At 37.8% G+C, this 22,374-nt stretch overlaps 1 protein-coding gene across 4 annotated transcripts in view; it reads right to left on the reverse strand.

Moving 5' to 3' along the window:
• Nucleotides 1-22,374, reverse strand: part of F8 (coagulation factor VIII) — a 110,344-nt gene that overhangs the window by 18,316 nt on the left and 69,654 nt on the right. The window lies entirely within an intron of this gene.

Raw genomic sequence — 22,374 nt, forward strand, 5'->3', positions numbered from 1 at the left:
TTATCACAAATACATGGAAAGTGAATACAAAGTGAACTGAAAGCAGTTCCTCCCATTGACATCTTTCTTCTAATTTTGCCTTGTACATCTGTCAATACTATCAAATATATTAAAACAAGGCTGGTAGCAGGGCACAGTGGCGCATGCCTGTGATCTCAGTTGCTCAGGAGACTGAAGCAGAAGGATCACGAGTTCAAAGCCAGCCTCAGCAACAGTGAGGCACTAAGCAACTCAGTGAGATCCTGTCTCTACATAAAATATAAAATAGGGCTGGGGATGTGGCTCAGGGGTCCAGTGCTCCTGAGTTCAATCCCCAGTACCCCCCCCCAAAAAAAATACAAGGCTGGCTAGACAGATGTTAGGATAATATACATGAAGGAGAAAAGCATCAGGAAGAAGAGTGGAACAAGATTAGGTCTTCTCTGGGGACAATGAAGCCATTTTCTACCTTGGGTCTCTGTAAAAGATTCATAAGTTGAGAAAGCCATTTATGGTTTTGTACTCCAACATGGTATCAACTGGGAGCAAAAAGACATGCATTATCAGGAGAGTTACATCAGTAAGTTGGTAGAACAGGAGGTCCTTAATTGTCATTCCCCACAAAGGAACAATGATTTGGCAGTTATCTGTGGATAAAAGTACCTCTGTGGGAGTCTTGGGAATCAGGTAAAGGTTAAAGAGCCACATTTAGCCCCAAACCAAATATGGCTCCTTTTATAAGGCAGACCTTTATCTTGGTGGCAAGCTTGCCAACTACAGTCTTGGCTACAAACTCAGAAGCAGGCTAAGTCACCTTTTTCTTTTCTTTTTTTTTTTAATTTTTATTATTGGTTGTTCAAAACATTACAAAGCTCTTGACATATCATATTTCATACATTAGATTCAAGTGGGTTATGAACGCCCAATTTTACCCCAAATGCAGATTGCAGAATCACATCAGTTACACATCCACAATTTTACATAATGCCATATTAGTAACTGTTGTATTCTGCTACCTTTCCTATCCCCTACTATCCCCCCTCCCCTCCCCTCCCATCTTCTCTCTCTACCCCATCTACTGTAATTCATTTCTCTCCTTGTTTATTTTCCCATTCCCCTCACACCTCTTATATGTAATTTTGTATAGCAATGAGGGTCTCCCTTCATTTCCATGCAATTTCCCTTTTCTCTCCCTTTCCCTCCCATCTCATGTCTCTGTTTAATGTTAATCTTTTCTTCATGCTCTTCCTCCCTGCTCTGTTCATAGTTGCTCTCATTATATCAAAGAAGACATTTGGTATTTGTTTTTTAGGGATTGGCTAGCTTCACTAAGCATAATCTGCTCTAGTGCCACTGTGATGCTATTTGTGATTTTGGTCATCAGAGATAAGCCAGGCCACTGAACCTCCAGAACTATGAGCTAAATAAAGTATTTTATTTATAAAGTTTGTAGCTTCTGGCATTTTGTGATAATAACAGAAAATGGACTAGTACAGAGGCCCACCTATTGTGGACTTTCAAACAGACCTGTGACTCAGCTCTAGCCATGTACTACTATAGTGTGAAGGTACTTCTGCTTGCCCAGGAAACTGGTGGAAGCTATGTTAGTCCATGCCCCCAGAAAAAGGCCTGTGAAATGGACCTGAACATGGACCCAGAATCAGTGTTTTGACCCAGCTCCAGTATTGGTGTTACTACAGTCTGGAGGAAATTCTGTCTATACATAGACCTAGTGGGAGTCACATTCATTTGTTTCCCTAAAAACAGGCCTGCTGATCAGGGGACCCTGAAGCAGTACTGTAATCCAGTTCCAGATCTGCTCCACCATGGTCCACAGGCAGTTCTATTTATTTAGGGACTCAGCAGGAGGTATAGTCCTAGTAACAGGCCTACTGTCTGAGGGTCCTAATGTAGGTTCAGAAGAAACCATCCACATGCACATGTATCACTACAAGGCTATATAGATCATAAAGAATGTGGCAAATATAGTACCATCAAAGGAAACTAATAAAACTTCAGTAATCAGTGCTAACAAAATGAAAATCCATGAATTTTTTAATATTCATTTTTTTTAGTTGTAGGTGGACACAATATCTTTATTTCATTTTTGTTTTTTTATGTGGTGCTGAGGATTGAAACCAGTGCCTCATGAGTGCTAGACAAGCGCTCTACCACTGAGTCACAACTCCAGCCCCTCTGAATTTTTTAACAAAGAATTCAAGATAATTGTTCAAAGAAGTTCAGTGAGAGGCTGGGGGATGTAGCTCAGTGAGAAAGTGCTTGTTTGTCTTTTTTGCATGATCACAGTTCTGGGATCAATCCCAAGTACCAGCAAAAAAAAAAAAAAAAAAAAGAAGAATTAATTTGACGATATAAGAGACTAGAGAACACAGATAATTAAGAAAATTAGGAATATATGAACAAAATGAGATTTAATAAAGAAATAAAAACTATTAAAAAGAACCAAACAGAAATATTGACTATACAGAAAAATTTAAAAGTGGCTTTTGAGAACACATGTAATGTTGCAAAAGATGGAATAAATACACTTGAATACAAATGACTTAAAATGTTCATTTAGAGGTACAAAAAAGAAATAAAAAAGAAACAGTGAAGAAAGCATATGGGACTTATGAGATATTATCAAGCAAAATAATTGACAGATTATATGAGTCTTAAAAGTTGAGAAAAAGGACAAAAGAAGGTTATTTAAAGAAATAATGGAATAGAGTTCCAAAGAAAGAACCAGCATGAAGAAAAAAAGGGGGATGCTACCGACCTGTGCTATGACAGTCTCCCGGAGTCCCAACAACAAGATGGTAGCACACCCAACTTCTCTAGGCACAGATCATACCACAGCGCCAACATGACAAGGTGCTGCATCTCTGCTGGGCCAGGTTTTCCCTCATCCCCAGCCCTGGGATTATCGTTCCTGCGCTGCCATGTTACACCTCAACCTGGTTGCAGTGGGAAGGAGAATAGAGAGACCTGCGGACAGGTGGGTGCAGAGGCCAGGTTGTGGGGTAAAAGGGTTTGAGGGGAGGACGATGGTGGGCCATTCTTCAGTCCCCACCATCCTTCGTGAGCTCCGGCCTTTAGAGTTCTGGCGCCTGGAAAACCCTCACCCCCGCCTCCGCACGGGGGCTTTGGGTTTCCTTTTCTGTGGTAGGGGAGCTGCTCTTTGTCTAGTGAGCACCAGCCTGGATGGCTACGCAGAGCCCACAGTTGGTAGAACGTGATTTTTGTCCTTCCCAAGAGCTTGGTGGGCGCCCTTACTACTTGATACATATTTAGATCAGTTTGTGTACATTTCAGTTCTGATCCCATGGATCAGTATGGACCTTTTCTATGTTGTGGGTGAAATAATGTGACATGTGATGAAGAAGACCATTCCACGAATTACTTTATAACCCAGAGTATATGATGATTCATACTTAAAAAGAGAATGCAGATTTGAAATGTAATTGTTTTCTTTTTTGGTTAGCTTCTGCCTCTCCAAGAGACAACTGTTTTGTAAACATTCTGAGGGAGCTGCATAATTGTTACCATAATTGCAGCCATTTCCTTTCCCCTATTCTCACTTTATGAATATTGTTCTTATTCCCAAGAAATAGAAACTAGCCTGAAAGAAAACCTACTGTCCTGCAGACGTGCTGGCCTCTCCCTGTTCTCTCCTTGAGAAGATAAAGGGAGATACCAGTTTCCCTGTGCTCCTCTGAGAAATAGGAAAACTGCCTGTCTGTGTTCCCAAGAAACAAACTTGCCTTCCACAATATCAGGAGATGCTTACTTTGTCTGTCAGGACTAATCCCAAGTCTGTCAGGACTAATCCCACACCTAGCCCACGGCCATGATTCCAGCCTCAAAAAGATAACATTAAAGAGGAGTTGCTGCTGCTCTCCCTCCTTGCTGCTGCTGTCCCTCTCTCTGCGCACAGCAGCCTTCTCAAGCTCCTGACAATGAAACCGCTTCCTATCCCAGGGGTGTGTGTCATTAGCTCTGCGCCACTTTTCTTTCACTAATGACAATAGGGAAATTCAACAAATGACATCCTCTGACAATAAAATATACTTAAATTCTCAAAGAAAGGAAAAGGACAAGAATAAAAAATAATGGATGAGAACTTTACAAACTTTCCAAATATAGGGTGGGAAATGCACATCTCAATTAATAAAATCCAGAGGTTTTATTACTGATAGTCTTTGTCCTGTTATAAATATTTATTATAATTACATTACAGAAGTCAACATCACAAAATTAAATGATCAAAAAACAAACAAAAATTTGACAGCAAGATAAAACTTACTTATCATATATAAGGGACCTTTCATAAATTACAGTACATTTCTCAGCAGAAATATTGCAGGCCAAGAAAGAGCAGGATGATATATTCGAAGTACTGAAACAAACAAATCCTGCCAAGAATACTTTTCTTGAAAAACTGTCCTTTAACAATGAAGAATAGGTAAAGACATCCAAACTCAATCACTAAAGAAGTTTGCTACCCCCATACCTGCCTTCTACTTGAAATAAAAACACACTAAACAACAACACAATCCCTAATGATATGTATGCAGACAACTTCAATCAAGAAACACTATAAACTAAATTTGACAACACATTAAAATAATTATAATGCATGAACTGGGATATATCCTTACAATGCAAGGGTGATTTGACATATACAACTCAACAACATGATATGCTGCTTTAAAATAATAAAACATTAAAACACCACAATTATCTCAATAGGTACATAAAAAGCATTTGACAAAATTCAACATCTATTATAATGGAAATTAAAGACAACACAGATAAGTAAAAGACATCCCATATTCATGGATCAGGAGAATTTCTCTTGTTAGGATATCCATACTACCTAATCTATAGATTCATTAAAATCCCTATCAAAATCCCAACAACATTTTGTTACAAAAATAGGGGGGAAATTATAAAATTCATATGGAACCACAAACGACCCTGAAAGTCAAAGAAATATGGAGCAAGAAAAACTTACAGGTGTCATACTTCCTGATTTCAATATATATTACAAGCCTATAGTAATTGTGACAGTACACTATTGTCATTAAAATAGATGTTATTAATCAATGGAATAGAGAACAAAAAAAATTTATGCACTTACTGTCAAAACATTTTTAACAAGGATGCCCAGAACATACAATGAAAAAAGACAGATTCTTCAATAAACAGTTTTGGGAATACAAAATATCCACATATAGAAAAAAATTGGTCCCTTTTCTCATACCATACATGAAATCAACCCAAAATGGATGGAAAACTTAATAAATAAGACCTGAAACTATAAAACTTCTAGAAGAAAACATAGGATAAAAGCTTACTGGGCTGGTGCTGTAGCTCAGTGGTAAAGTGCTTGCCTACCACACATGAGGCACGGGGTTTAATCCTCAGCACCACATTAAAAATAAATAAGGGCTGGGGTTATGGCTCAGTGGTAGAACGCTTGTCTAGCATGTGTGAGGCCCTGGATTCAATCCTCAGTACCACATAAAAATAAATGAATAAATAAATTAATTAATAAAAGATGCAGTTAGAAAATATTATGCTAAGTAAGCCAATCCCAAAAAACCAAATGCCAAATGTTTTCTCTGATATGGGGATGCTGATCCATAATGGGGTGGATGGAGTAGGGGAGGAATGGAGGAACTTTAAATAGGGCAAAGCGGGGGAGGGAAAGGAGGGGGCATGGGAGTAGGAAAAATGGTGGAATGAGATGGACATCATTACCCTAAGTACATGTATGAAGACACAAATAGTGTGACTCTACTTTGTGTACACCCAGAGACATGAAAAATTGTGCTCTATATGTGTACTATGAATTTAAATGTATTCTGCTGTCATGTATTGATGGAGTTGTCTGAGATCTTGAGGACTTGTGCTGGAGCTACAGATGTTAAAGAGTTAATGTCCTCTGAGATCTTGGCAGGCCAGAGCAAGCAAGAATAGCAGACTGTTTTCAGGACATGCTCAGTTAACATGAGCAGACTTGCCACAACTTCCTCTTGAGACTGTGGACATGCTTCATGTCTTTCCCTTGGGGTGGAGTTATTTGGGGAATGTTCCTGTTATCTTAAGCTTAGCGGCTAGTATAGACCTAGGATAAAGACTAAGGAAATAAATGTAAATGTAGCATTATTTTAAAAACGATATTTTAGTATTTTGTCGGCCTAACCTCAAGGTTGTATTCCACAGTTGAGAACCCACTGTAAATTTTAAAATGCTGTCCTTGCCAATAATAAACGTTCTTAGCTGCACCAAGCTTTGGATCTCCTGAGTCACTTCTTTCATCTCATTGGGCACTTCAGTCCCCATCAAAAATGTATAACAAATTAGGGTAAATAACTTTTTCTTTAAAAAAGGGTATTATTTCCAACTACAACTAAAAAATAAATATTTTTTTAAAAGCTTCTTGACATTGTTCTGGGAAAAATTGCTATTAATAATATTTAATAACAATATAGAACAAAAGAAGTAACAAAAGAAGTAGAAGGCAAGAAATAATTAAAATCAGAGCTGAAATTAATGAAATTGAAACAACAGAAACAATTGAAAAAATTGACAAAACTAAAAGTTGGTTCTTTGAAAAAATAAATAAAATCGACAGACCCTTAGCCATGCTAACGAAGAGAAGAAGAGAGAGAACTCAAATTACTAGCATACGGGATGAAAAAGGCAATATCACAACAGACACTTCAGAAATACAGAAGATAATCAGAAATTATTTTGAATCCTTATACTCCAATAAAATAGAAGATAGTGAAGGCATCGATAAATTTCTTAAGTCATATGATCTGCCCAGATTGAGTCAGGAAGATATAGACAACCTAAACAGACCAATAACAATAGAGGAAATAGAAGAAACCATCAAAAGACTACCAACTAAGAAAAGCCCAGGACCGGATGGGTATACAGCAGAGTTTTACAAAACCTTTAAAGAGAAACTAATACCAATACTTTTCAAGCTATTTCAGGAAATAGAAAAAGAGGGAGAACTTCCAAATACATTCTATGAGGCCAACATCACCCTGATGCCTAAACCAGACAGAGACACTTCAAAGAAAGAAAACTACAGACCAATATCTCTAATGAACCTAGATGCAAAAATCCTCAATAAAATTCTGGCGAATCGGATTCAAAAACATATCAAAAAAATTATACACCATGATCAAGTAGGATTCATCCCTGGGATGCAAGGCTGGTTCAACATACGGAAATCAATAAATGTTATTCACCACATCAATAGACTTAAAAATAAGAACCATATGATCATCTCGATAGATGCAGAAAAAGCATTCGACAAAGTACAGCATCCCTTTATGTTCAAAACTCTAGAAAAATTAGGGATAACAGGATCATACCTCAACATTGTAAAAGCAATCTATGATAAGCCACAGGCCAGCATCATTCTGAATGGAGAAAAATTGAAGGCATTCCCTCTAAGATCTGGTACAAGACAGGGATGCCCTCTCTCACCACTTCTGTTCAACATAGTCCTCGAAACACTGGCCAGAGCAATTAGACAGACAAAAGAAATTAAAGGCATAAAAATAGGAAAAGAAGAACTTAAATTATCACTATTTGCAGATGATATGATTCTATACCTAACAGACCCAAAAGGGTCTACAAAGAAACTATTAGAGCTAATAAATGAATTCAGCAAAGTGGCAGGATATAAAATCAACATGCATAAATCAAATGCATTCCTGTATATCAGCGACAAATCCTCTGAAACGGAAATGAGGACAACTACTCCATTCACAATATCCCCCCAAAAAATAAAATACTTGGGAATCAACCTAACAAAAGAGGTGAAAGACCTATACAATGAAAACTACAGAACCCTAAAGAGAGATATAGAAGAAGACCTCAGAAGATGGAAAAATATACCCTGTTCATGGATAGGCAGAACTAACATCATCAAAATGGCGATATTACCAAAAGTTCTCTATAGGTTTAATGCAATGCCAATCAAAATCCCAACAGCATTTCTTGTAGAAATAGATAAAACAATCATGAAATTCATATGGAATAATAAAAGACCCAGAATAGCAAAAACAATGCTAAGCAGGAAGTGTGAATCAGGTGGTATAGCGATACCAGACTTCAAACTATACTACAGAGCGATAGTAACAAAAACAGCATGGTACTGGTACCAAAACAGGCAGGTGGACCAATGGTACAGAATAGAGGACACAGAGACCAATCCACAAAACTACAACTTTCTTATATTTGATAAAGGGGCTAAAAGCATGCAATGGAGGAAGGATAGCATCTTCAACAAATGGTGCTGGGAAAACTGGAAATCCATTTGCATCAAAATGAAACTGAATCCCTTTCTCTCGCCATGCACAAAACTTAACTCAAAATGGATCAAGGAGCTTGATATCAAATCAGAGACACGGCGTCTGATAGAAGAAAAAGTTGGCTATGATCTACATACTGTGGGGTCGGGCTCCAAATTCCTCAATAGGACACCCATAGCGCAAGAGTTAACAACTAGAATCAACAAATGGGACTTACTCAAACTAAAAAGTTTTTTCTCAGCAAAAGAAACAATAAGAGAGATAAACAGGGAGCCTACATCCTGGGAACAAATCTTTACTCCACACACTTCAGATAGAGCCCTAATATCCAGAGTATACAAAGAACTCAAAAAATTAAACAACAAGATAACAAATAACCCAATCAACAAATGGGCCAAGGACCTGAACAGACACTTCTCAGAGGAGGACATACAATCAATCAACAAGTACATGAAAAAATGCTCACCATCTCTAGCAGTCAGAGAAATGCAAATCAAAACCACCCTAAGATACCATCTCACTCCAGTAAGATTGGCAGCCATTATGAAGTCCAACAACAACAAGTGCTGGAGAGGATGCGGGGAAAAGGGTACACTTGTTCATTGTTGGTGGGACTGCAAATTGGTGCAGCCAATTTGGAAAGCAGTATGGAGATTTCTTGGAAAGCTGGGAATGGAACCACCATTTGACCCAGCTATTCCCCTTCTAGGTCTAGTCCCTAAAGACCTAATAAGAGCATGCTACAGGGACACTGCTACATCGATGTTCATAGCAGCACAATTCACGATAGCAAGATTATGGAACCAACCTAGATGCCCTTCAATAGATGAATGGATAAAAAAAATGTGGCATTTATACACAATGGAGTATTACTCTGCTTTAAAAAATGACAAAATCATAGAATTTGGAGGGAAATGGATGGCATTAGAGCAGATTATGCTAAGTGAAGCTAGCCAATCCTTAAAAAACAAATGCCAAATGACTGCTTTGATATAAGGGGAGTAACCAAGGTCAGGGTAGGGACGAAGAGCTTGAGAAGAAGATTAACATTAAACAGGGATGAGAGGTGGGTGGGAAAGGGAGTGAGAAGGGAAATCGCATGGAAATGAAAGGTGATCCTCAGGGTTATACAAAATTACATATAAGAGGAAAGGAGGGGTAAGAGAAAAATAATGCAAGTGGAAGAAATGATTAACAGTAGAGGGGGTAGAGAGAGAAGAGGGGAGGGGAGGGGAGGGGGGATAGTAGAGGATAGGAAAGGCAGCTGAATACAACAGACATGAGTATGTCAATATGTAAATCAATGGAAGTGTAACTGATGTGATACAGCAATCTGTATACGGGGTAAAAATGGGAGTTCATAACCCACTTGAATCAAACTGTGAAATATGATATATTAAGAACTATGTAATGTTTTGAATGACCAACAATAAAAAAAAAAGAAAGAAAAAAAATAAAAGCTTCTTGACATTGTTCTGGGAAATATTACTATTAATAATATTTAATAACAATATGTACATTATATTATTACATATTATGAATTATATAATAATAATTATTACTGCATATCACACCCAAAACACAGGCAATAAAAGCAAAAAGAGACAAACGGGATTGTATCGAACTAAAAAACTTTTGAAAATAAACAAAACAATCTACAGAGATAAAAGAAAACTTATAGGAAAAGGAGAAAATATTTTCAATCCAAACATCTGATAAGGGCTTTGCTATGGTATGAATGTCTTCTCTAAAACACATGTTGAAAATTAATTGATGTTGTAACATTGTTGAGAGATGAGACCTTTAAGAGGTGATTAGATCATGAGGGCATGGCTAAATTAATAATATTATTGCAGGACTGGGTTAATGATAAAAGTACCAGAAAATGTTATAAGATTATTGACTGTGGAGTATATTAATTAGTGTATGTGTTAGATAAAGACTGTAAGCACTATGTCCATGATGCAATGTAAACTGCAAAACTTAGATAGATTTAAGTTAGTGATGTAAAAGTCTACACCCAGGCATAGATCCCAGACCTCACTCAGTTATCAGCTGCAAGCACAACCGAACTAGGACTTAAAATCCAGAATTCTGGGGCCAACAGGACAAATAAGACCCAGACAAATAGATCAAGACCTCTGTCACTGTTGTTCCCCCATAGCAGACTCTTCAGCCCGGATCAAGTTCCAGTGACCTGGACTTAAGACATGTCACAGGTGTTGCCTGGGACCCATGGGTGTAGAGTCAGTTAGGACTTAGATTTAGGATGTGTGTATGAAGTGTGATGAGCATTAATAAAACAGATTTGATTGACTTTAACTGTGCCTCAGACTGAGTTGTAGAAACCACTCGTGACAGTACGAGGATTCTGATAAAGAATGAGTTCTTCCTCCCTCTAACCCCCTGCTCTCTCCCTCCTCTTATCACATGCATACACTCACACTCATACCCTCTCACTATGTGGTAACTTCTACGATGTTATGACAGAGCAAGAAAGTCCTCACCAGATGCAGCCCTTTGATCTCAGACTTATCATTCTCCTGAATTGTGAGAAATAAATACCTTTTATTTATGGATTATTCAGGCTGTGATATTCAATTATAGTGATGGAAAATGGACTAGGAGAGGATTAATATCCAAACAACTCAATAGCAAAAACAAAATACAACAAGTAATTCCTGTGGGAAGCCACTCCTGAGCTTTAGTGTCTTCACTTGGCCTTGAGCCAAGGAGATTTTGGTCTAGCATTGCACGCTATTTTGTGGCCCCTCTCACTTAATGGATTATGCAATGCACATGACTTCAATCTTCTCTGGTCTAGGAAGGCTGCTGTTGGAGCTGTGGAATTGGGATGACCCACTGGAAACTGGACAGCCCACCTCCTACCTTATTTGGTGAAGAACATTCTGTAGAAAGCCTTTGAAGTTCCCCCAGAGAAATAAAGCAAACTCTGGCTCTTGAGCTCTTTCCAGTGTGGAACTCAACCCCTAAGGTCACAGAGCAGTCCCGCCACCACTTTCCAAAATTACTTCCTGTGTAGTGTGGTTTCTTCACTACTTCTTTTTCTTAGCTTAATTTCGCAGCCAGCCTACCTCACACAAAGGAGATCCAAATTCCATCGCCACTGTGGGACGTGGGTGAAAATTTTCAATTAAAAACAGAAGAGAGCCCTGAATAATCATTTCTCAAAAGATATACAAAAGCCCTAAAGATATATAAAAAGGTGCTCAACATCACTATTATTCAGGAAAATGTAAGTTAAAACCACAAAGAAATATCCTCTTGAACCTGTTAGATAGCTATTAAAAAGACAAAATGTAATTAGTGCCTTGGCTGTAAACCCAGCAGCTCAGGAGGCTGAGGCAGGAGGATCACAAGTTCAAAGCCAGCCTCAGCAACTTAGTGAGGCACTAAGCAACTCAGTAAGACCCTGTCTCTAAATAAAATACAAATAAGGGCTGGGGATGTCGCTCAGTGGTCAAGTGCCTCTGAGTTCAATCTCTGGTACCAAAAGTCAATAAATAAATAAATAAATAAAATAAAAGATAATGGGTATTGGTGGAGAAAGAGAAACCTTTGTACACTCTTGGTGGACTATAGATTAATCCAGCCATTATGGAAAAGAGTATTGCCACTTCTTTTTTTAATATTTATTTTTTAGGTGGACACGATATCTTTATTTTACATTTATGTGGTACTGAGGATTGAACCCAGTGCCTCATGCCTGCTAGGCGAGCACTCTACCACTGAGCCACAACTCCAGCCCAACAGTATTGCCACTTCTCAAAAAAATAAAATAAAAATAAAAATAGAACTACCATATGATTTCCAGCAATCATACTTGCGGGTATATCCAACAGAAATGAAATTAGTATGTCTACACTCTCATGTTCACTGAATAATCATATATTATAATCAAGATACAGTGTGTAAAAATTAATGAGATGCATGTTAGTATCCAACATGTGGGGTTCAGGATCTTTTTTTTGTTAACAGTAGAATACATTTTGACACATTGTACACAAATGGAGCGTAACTTCTCCTTCCTCTGGCTGTACATCGGGCAGAGTCACTCCAGTAGTGTGATCATACATGTATATAGGGTGATAATGTCTGTCTCTTTCTACAATCCTTCACATCCCCATAACCCCACCCATCCCCTGACTCCCCTCTGCACAATCCTAAGTACCTTCACTCTTCCCTACTCTCCTGCCCCAGATCCATCCATATACTGACAAATGCCATAATTTCTTCTTGAAGACTAATATTCTGGGCTGGGGTTGTGGCTCAGAGGTAGACCACTCGACTACCATGCATGAGGCACTGGGTTCGATCCTCAGCACCACATAAAAATAAAATAAAGATATTGTTTTAAAAAGACTAACATTCCATTGTGTATATACACTATATTTTCTTTTTTTTAAGAGAGAGAGAATTTTTTCAATATTTATTTTTAGTTTTCAGTGGACACAACATCTTGATTTTATTTTTATGTGGTGCTGAGGATCAAACCCAGTGCCCCGCGCATGCCAGGTGAGCGCGCTACCGCTTGAACCACATCCCCAGCCCCTACACCATATTTTCTTTATCCATTCATCTCTTGAAGGGCATTTAGGTTACTTCCATAGTTTAGCTATTGTGAATTGAGCTGCTATAAACATTGATGTGGCTGTGTCTCTTGTAGTACGCTGATTTTAAGTCCTTTGGGTATAAACTGAAGAGTGGGATAGCTGGGTCAAATAGTGGTTCTATTCCAAATTTTGTGAGAAATCTCAATACTGCTTTCCAAAGTGGTTGCACCAATTTGCAAACCCATCAACAATGTATTAGTGTACTTTTTTCCCCACATCTTTGCCAACACTTATTATTGCTTGTCTTCTCGATAATTACCATTCTGACTGGAGTGAGATGAAATCTTTGATTAGTTTTGATTTACATTTCTCTGACTGCAGAGATGATGAACACTTTTTCATATGTTTATTGATCAACTGTACTTCTTCTTCTGAGAAGTGTCTGTTCAGTTTCTTAGCCCATTTATTGATTGGTTGTTTGATTTTTTTTGGTGTAAAGTCTTTTGAGTTCTTTATATATCGAGATTTGTGCTCTATCTGAGGTGCATGTGGTAAAGATTTCCTCCCATTCTGTAGGCTCTCTCTTCACATTATTTATTGTTTCCTTTGCTGAGAAGAAGTTTTTTAGTTTGAATCCATCCCATTTATTCGTTAACTTCATTTTATTTACTTATTTTTATGTGGTGCTGAGGATCAAACCCAGTGCCTCACACATGCTAGGCAAGCACTCTAACACTGAACTACAACCCCAACCCCTATTAATTGATTCTTATTTTTACTTCCTGTGCTTCAGGAGTCTTGTTAAGGAACTCATGTCCTAAGCCAACCTGATGAAGATTTGAGCCTACTTTTTCTTCTATTAGGCACAGGGTCTCTGTTCTAGTGCCTAAGTCTTTAACTCACTTTGAGTTGACTTTTGTGCAGGGTGAGAGATAAAGGTTTAGTTTTCCCAGCACCATTTATTGAAGAGGCTATCTTTTCTCCATTGTAAGTTTTGGCACTCTTGTCTAGTAAAGAGAACCATATTTATGTCGGTTTGTCTCTGTGTCTTCTATTTTGTACCATTGGTCTATATGTCTATTTTGGCACTAATACCATGCTATTTCTGTTTCTATTGCTCTATAGTATGGTTTAAGGTCTGGTGTGCTGATGCCTCCTGCTTCACTCTTTTTGCTGAGGATTGCTATGGCTGTTCTGGGTCTCTTATTTTTCCAAATGTTTCTCATGATTACTTTTTCTAGTTCTATGAAGAATGTCATTGGGATTTTAATTTGAATTGCATTAAATTTGTATAATAGTTTTGGTAATATGGCCATTTTAACTATATTAATTCTGCCTATCCAAGAGCATGGGAGGTCTTTTCATCTTCTAAGACATTCGATTTCTTTCTTTAGTGTTCCATAGTTTTCATGGTAGAGGTCTTTCACCTCTTTTGTTAGATTGATTCCCAAGTATTATCTTTTATTTGTTTGTTTGTTTATTTATTTTGACATGCTTGGTATCTGCAGAAAAATATATGCCATGTTGAAGACAACTGGAACACAGTTTGAGAAATATGCTAGTAATACCAATTCAGAAGGCCAAGATTTAACCATGGCATATAGCATTAGAAAAGTTGAAAATGATCTCTCTCATAGAATATCTGAGATTTTGTATTTGCTTAAATATCATACAATAAGAATAAAACCAGGAGTGTACTTTGGAGTTACAGTGTTAGGGAAATTTTTAAAAATTGTTCTGCCAGGCAACAATTTTTGATCCTATAAAATAGAAAATACTAATAAGTGTATGGCATTGTTCCTAAAAAAGTTATATCTGAAATCACAGCTTTCCTTGTTGTAAATATATCTGCATTTTTGTGTTAAGATAGGATGAATCACATATATAAATTATAGGACTTTAAAGATTCACCAAGGATTTTCTTATTTTCCCCTGTTTTCCTATACATTTAGAGGGAAACCTAACTTTTTAAAATTGCCTTTAGATTTGGCCCTTGCAGAAGACCACCAATTTCCTCTGTCTGGCCATCTCCTACATAAGCAAGCACTGGAAGCTTTTGGTGGCCTCAATTTTATTTCTTACTGATTAAAACAACAAATACATAGTCTGACCCAGAAAGGGATAACTTGCTATTCCAGGAAAAAAAAAACACTCAAAGCACTATATATATATATATATAGACTTTCCCTTCATTTGTTACTCAATTTTTGTGCCTGGATTAGAAATCTCCTTGGGAAGACAATGTATTAAATCAACAAAGAGTTAATCACTACACAAGTCCTAGATTTCATGTATTATGTGCCAGGCACTGTGTTAGGAGGCTTCACTAGTGAACTATACTAAATGTTTAAAGAAAGATTAATATAAATCCTTCCCAAATGCTTCTAAAAGAGAGAAAACTTCCTAACTCATAGTATGAGGCCAGCATTATCTGGATATAAAAGTCAGACAAATACATCACAAGGAAAAAATTACAATCCAATATTTCTAATGGATATAGATTTAAAAATCCTCAACCAAATAAGAACAAACCAAATCCAGCAGCACATTACTAAGATTTTTTTTCTTTGCTTAAGTGGAAATTTTCCCAGGAATGCATGGGAAACATTTTACTAATGTTAACCACACATTAGTAAAATCTAGGTGGAAACACCCATAAGTTCATCTATGTTGGGGCAGAAAAATTATTTCATAAAATTGAACAGAGTTTCATGATTAAAAACCGTAATCAAACTAGAAAAAGGAAAATTTTTCCATGTGATAAAAAGCAAAAGTAACATCATACTCAATGGAGTAAGAATGAAAAGTTTCCTCTAACATGAATAATAAGATAACAATGCTGGCTTAACTGTTTCTACTCAAAATCGTACTAGAAATTCTAGCAAGAGAAGGTAAGCAAGAAAAAGAAGAAAAAGTCATCCACATTGGAAAAGAAGAAGTAAAACTACCTTATTCTCATATTATATAAGCTTATATACAGAAAATCTTAAACAATCCACAAAAGCACAATTAGAGTTGATAAATTAATTCAGTGAAAAAACAAGACTAAAATACAGAAGTCAGTTGTATTTCTGTACGTTATAAATGAAATCTGGGGTCAAACAAAATAATTCTACTTAAAATAGCATCAAGAAGAATAAAATACTCATAAATAAATTTATTCAAGGAGGTGTGACACTTATCAATGGAAAATGCCAAGCCATTGTTAAAGATATTAATGATTGTTGAGAGCCACAGGCAAAGGGGCCCCAGCAAACTTCCAGCTGCCAGCAAACTTCCAGCTGCTGGCTGATGATTGGCTCACAGTGGCCCCAGCAACATCTAGCTGATTGGCTCCTCTGCGGTGATGTTCATTGGGCTGTTTTCCTGCCCTTTCAGACCACGGAGCTGCTCATTGGGGGACTTTTTTGGCTCCGCCCACTCGACCCAGCCAATTGGCCTCAAGAGCAGGAGGAGTGGGGGAGGTGGAGAGGCTTGTGGGAACCCGGTGGTGGCAGTTGGGCTCTGAAGGTTTTCCTGAAGAGCTGTGTGGTGTGGTGTGTGTTCTAAAAATAAAGTTCGTTTCTTTTGACAAGTGGCTCCTGAATTGTGCCCAGCCAGATTGTGGCATTTGGTGGGCTGCACGGGAACGACTGAGGGTGAGTGATAAGGTAAACTGCTTGCCCCTGAGGGCAGGGCGAGAGGATGGGTAGCCATTTTAAGATTCCTCTTTTGTTTTGCTTCACTTTTGTTTTAAGTTGCCTGTCCCTGGAGATGAGTGAGACAGAAGAAAAACTGCTCACATCTGAGGAACAGATAGGGAGAAAGTATGGATGGACATTTCAGGAGGATAGAAAGGCTGATATAATGATTTTGTGTTGTTCCATTTTTGTTTCATTCTGTCTCGGTTTTGTTTGGTGTTTTCTTGTTGGGTTGTATTATAGTAGAAATACGGGATCAGAAATTAGTAAAAAACAAACCAAAAGACTGTTAAGTAAATTGTTAGAGGAAGGAGGCATCCCAGTAAAATCAAAGGCAGTCAGGGCATACGTTGATACAATACAAAAATGTAGCCCATGGCTTTTTAAGGAGGAGTTGTTAGATATATCACAATGGAACCATCATGGTGAAGAGTTAAAAAGAATAGAAAAGAACAACCCAGGGACTCTGCCAGTTGGCACATTGCCATTGTGGACGTTCGTATCTGGTTTGCTTAGTCCAAAGCCTTCAATTCAGACAAAGGTAGAGGAAGGAGAAGACATACTGATTCAAGTAAAAGAGAAGGTCTCTCAAGTTAGTCAGACAGAGAAAAAGATTCAAGTAAAAGAGAAGGTCTCTCAAGTTAGTCAGACAGAGAAAAAGATTCAAGTAAAAGAGAAGGTCTCTCGAGCTAGTCAGACAGAGGAAGAAAGTGTAAAGCAGAAAAAGCCATCAGGGGAAATGTTACAACAGGAGACTGCTACTAACACCTTTCTATCACCAGAGGGCGTAAGTGTCCAACCAACAGCGCCACCTCTACAGGAGACTGCTACTAACACCTTTCTAACACCAGAGGGCGTAAGTGTCCAACCAACAGCGCCACCTCCATATGCTGGGAGGCTCCCAACCCCCGCAGTTGATAGTTAGGATCCTGAGACAGGATCTCAAGTATTAACATGCCCTGTATTTGAGCAGGCAGGAGGGCAGTGAATTCACCATGCTTTAAATTTCAAAAAAGTGAAGCAGCTAAAAGAGGCTGTAACAACCTATGGTCCTCAAGCACCCTTCACTGTAAGTATGGTCGAATCCATTACCAACTTGAACATGATGCCAGCAGATTGGGCTAGTATGTGCAAAGCTGTGCTAAATGGAGGACAATACCTGCTATGGAAGGTTGCCAATCAGGAATTTTGCACGGAGACGGCTAGGCGAAATGCAGCAGCCGGTTATCCACAGAGAAATCTAGATATGTTGCTAGGAGAGGGACCTTATGAGAGTCAGCTGCAACAAGTTAGATATGATCCTGCCATATACTCACAAATTGCTGTAGAGGCGATTAGGGCATGGAAGACTTTACAAGGGCATGGAGGTTTACAAGGTCAATTATCTAAGGTAATACAAGGAGCTAATGAACCTTACGCTGAATTTGTAGACAGGCTTATTCAAACAGCTACCAGAGTTTTGGGGAATACAGAACAAGCAATGCCATTAATAAAACAACTGGCTTATGAGCAAGCGAATCGTTGGTGCAGAGAAGTCGTTAGACCATGGAAACAGGAAGATTTAAACACATATATTAAATTATGTACAGACATTAATGAACAAGGGCAAGTCGTGGCAGCTGCAGTACAACAGGTTTTAGATGCCAGAGACATTAATGAACAAGGGCAAATCATGGCAGCTGCAGTAAAACAGACTTTAGATGCCAGGCCAAGAACATGCTACAATTGTGAACAAACAGGACATTTTAAAAGGAATTGCCTCATAGGAGGACGGTTTAACAAAACTAGGTATCAAAGGAGTAGAATACCGGGTATTTGCCCACGATGCCATAGAGGGAGACATTGGGCTAATGAATGCCGTTCTAAAACCACCATAGAGGGTAATCCATTATCAAAAAACGAACAAGGACCAGGTGTTTATCCACGATATCGTGGAGAAAGGCATCAGGCTCCATTGCCAAAAAATGGACAGGGGGGGCCAATGCTCTGGGGCCCAAGACCACAAATATACAGGGCACTGGAGGAACCCAGCAATACCATCAGGGTAGTGCCCAGGACACATTATCCATTAGATCTCTCATCAGACAAACCAGAGGGAGCACAGGGTTGGACATCTGCACCTCTGCCAGAGTGGTACTAACTCCAGAGATGGGAGTTCAAATCATTCCCAGAGGGGTAAAAGGGCCTCTTCCCCAAGGAACAGTAGGCTTATTATTGGGACGCAGTTCTTCTACTCTAAAAGGACTTATGATAAGTCCTGGGGTAATTGATCCCGATTATGAAGGTGAAATAAAAATTATAGCCAGTTCTCCAAAGGGTATATCAGTAATTTCACCAGGAGATAGAATAGCACAGTTATTAATAATACCCAGCCTGCATGATAAATTTTCCAGTCGTACTGTAGAAAGAGGTTCCAGGGGATTAGGCTCCACAGGTGTAGACTGGGCTATGCTTTCTTTAAATTTAGATTCTCGCCCCATGCTAAAACTAAATATTCAAGGACATGAATTTAATGGGCTACTGGATACAGGTGCAGACCTTAGCACCATCTCTCATCAAGAATGGCCAAAACATTGGCCATTACAACAATCCACTCAAACGCTTCGAGGCCTAGGAGTGGTGACTAATCCTGATAGAAGCGCAATGGTATTAGATTGGAAGGATCCTGAAGGATGTGAAGGAACTATACAGCCATATGTATTGGATCATCTCCCTGTAAATTTATGGGGACGAGATGTCCTAGATCAATTAGGTTTGACATTAACAAATAACATCAATCAAAATGCACCCACTATTATGGCTAGACAAGCTTTTAGGAAAGGAAAAAGATTAGAAAAACAAGAACAAGGTATAGCAGCACCAATACAAATAGATCAAGGAACAGACAGACATGGGTTGGATTTTCAGAAAGGGCCATTGAGACAATAAAAATTACTTGGAAATCAGAAAGACCAGTGTGGGTTCCTCAGTGGCCCCTGACTAAAGAAAAGATACAAGCAGCCCATGATCTGGTCAAACAACAATTAGTGGAGGGTCATATACAACCTTCCATATCTCCCCATAATACTCCCATTTTTGTCATCAAAAAGAAATCTGGTAAATGGAGATTATTGCAAGATTTAAGAGCTATTAATAATGAAATGGTTATTATGGGACCTGCTCAATCGGGGATTCCTCAATTGCCTGCTTTGCCAAAAACCTTGTATGTTTTAGTTATAGATATTAAAGATTGTTTTTTTTTTCAATTCCAATTCATCCTGAGGATAGTCCACGTTTTGCATTTACTATCCCTGCACTGAATCATGAAGGTCCTGATCAGAGATATGAATGGAAAGTACTCCCTCAAGGGATGGCTAACAGCCCAACTATGTGTCAAATTTATGTTAACAAAGTAATCCAGCCACTTAGAAATCAAAATCCTGAACTACAAATATTTCACTATATGGATGATGTATTATTAGCACACAAAGATAAAAACACATTACTAGAATGTTATGCCACACTTACGAACTTATTAAAAAATTATAATCTAGAGATAGCAATAGATAAAGTACAATTAAATTTTCCAATTAATTATTTAGGAGTTCTATTATCCTCGACCATGGTCCGTCCACCAAAAATTCAAATACGAGTACATCAACTCAAATCACTTAACAACTTTCAAAAGTTATTAGGAGACATAAATTGGATAAGGCCTTATCTAGGTATTCCAACAGGAGAGTTGGGACCTTTATTTGGTATCCTAAAAGGTCCATCAGATCCAAATTCACCCCGAATGTTAACGCCTGAAGCAAGAAAGGCATTAAAAATCATTGAAACATATATGGAAAATATGCATTTGGAGAGAATTGATATAAGTTTGCCTTTATTATTTATTGTACTACCAACAAAAAATATTCCTACAGGAGTATTTTGGCAAGAAGGTCCATTATTATGGATACATTTATCTTATTCTCCTAACACTATTCTTACTAGGTATCCTGAGGCTGTAGGACAATTAATACTCAAAGGAATAAAAGCAGCAAAGGGAGTGTTTGGAATTTCTCCCAATAAAATTATTACTCCATATACTATGAATCAAATTGATGAGTTAGCTAATGAGTTAAATACTTGGGCAATAATCATGTGCAAATCTAATGTTTCATTTGATAACCACTTACCATCTAATCCTTTATTGTCTTTTTGGTCATTGCATCCTGTAATTTTTCCAAAAATGACAAGAAAAACACCTATCATGAATGCTCCAAATATATTCACTGATGGGTCAAATAATGGTACAGCAGCAATACTTACTCCTGATCAAACTTTTATATTTTTAATACCCAAACAATCAGCTCAAAAGGTAGAGCTTAATGCAGTATTACAAGCTTTTGTGATGTTTAACGATTCTGTATTTAATTTATTTTCTGATAGTCAGTATGTAGTTAATGCTATAGTATCCCTTGAAGATGCTGGTAGGATTTCCCCTTCTTCTACTGTTTTTTCTTTGTTTTCCACTATACAAAGTCTAACCTGGGACAGAAAAGATCCATTCTTTATAGGACATATCAGGGCACATACAGGATTGCCTAGAGCCCTTAGTTTGGGCAATGATTTAGCAGATAAAACTACACATAACATACATATTTTCTCTACACTAGAAGAAGCTACCAATTTTCATAAATCCTTCCAGGTCAATGCAAATGCTTTAAAAAGTGTTTTAAAATAACTAAGGAACAAGCTAGACAAATAATAAAACAATGTGAAAATTGTGTGACCTTTTTACCACAAGTTAATCTTGGAGTCAATCCTAGAGGACTGATACCTAACCACATTTGGCAGATGGACGTCACACACTTGCCAGAATTTGGAAAATTAAAATATTTGCATGTTATAGTTGAGACTTCTTCTGGATTTTTGATGGGCTCCCTTCATGCCGGAGAAAAAACTAAAGATGTTATAGCTCATTGCTTACAAAATTTTGCCACTGTGGGCATTCCAAAACAGTTAAAAACAGATAACGCCCCTGGTTATACTTCTACCTCTTTTAAACAATTTTGCTCATCACTTGGCATTACTCATATAACAGGAATTCCAAACAATCCACAGGGACAAGGCATAGTTGAAAGAGCTCATCAAACTATTAAAATGTACTTATTAAAGCAAAAAGAGGGAATTGGGAAGGGGTATATATTCCTCAAAGATAAACTTAAAATAACCCTCTTTACTGTAAACTTTTTAAATTTGGATTCATCAGCGCTTAGTGCTGCGGAAAGGCACATGTGTCCAAAAAATGTACATAAGCCGAAGGTACTTTGGGAGGATATTCTAACAGGACAATGGAACTTGAAAAGAATGACAAAATTGGACAAACATATTAAATATAATAAAGGGTAAAGAAATAAACCAATAGATGCATTCATCAGTATGGGGGCCCAAAACTTAGAAAAAGTATTCAAATGGAAACTTGTAAGGGAATGCTCATTGTAGCATTAGGTGATCTAGGGGATCAAAATATACAATCCTAAAACATGCCATCCTGGTACACTGATTATTTTCAGTTAAAGGCACCTGAAAAACAGAAGATGAAAGAAGGGCACTATGACTTTTTTCTCCTGAAAGGAGATGATATTTTCATATATCCTTTCTGCATCCAGAGGAAAGAAGATGTTTGTATTACCAGAGATGAGGAATTTAGGAAAAGCAAAACCTGTACAACCATTGCTAAACTAACCATTAACTTCCTATTGACTTTTACAAAATTTAATATCCTGACCCAAGCCCTCTGTATTGTCATGTATTCAGTATTTACTAGTTTGT

Source organism: Spermophilus citellus (assembly GCF_964194105.1).
Source record: "Spermophilus citellus genome assembly, chromosome: X".
NCBI classification, from domain to species: Eukaryota; Metazoa; Chordata; class Mammalia; order Rodentia; family Sciuridae; genus Spermophilus; species Spermophilus citellus.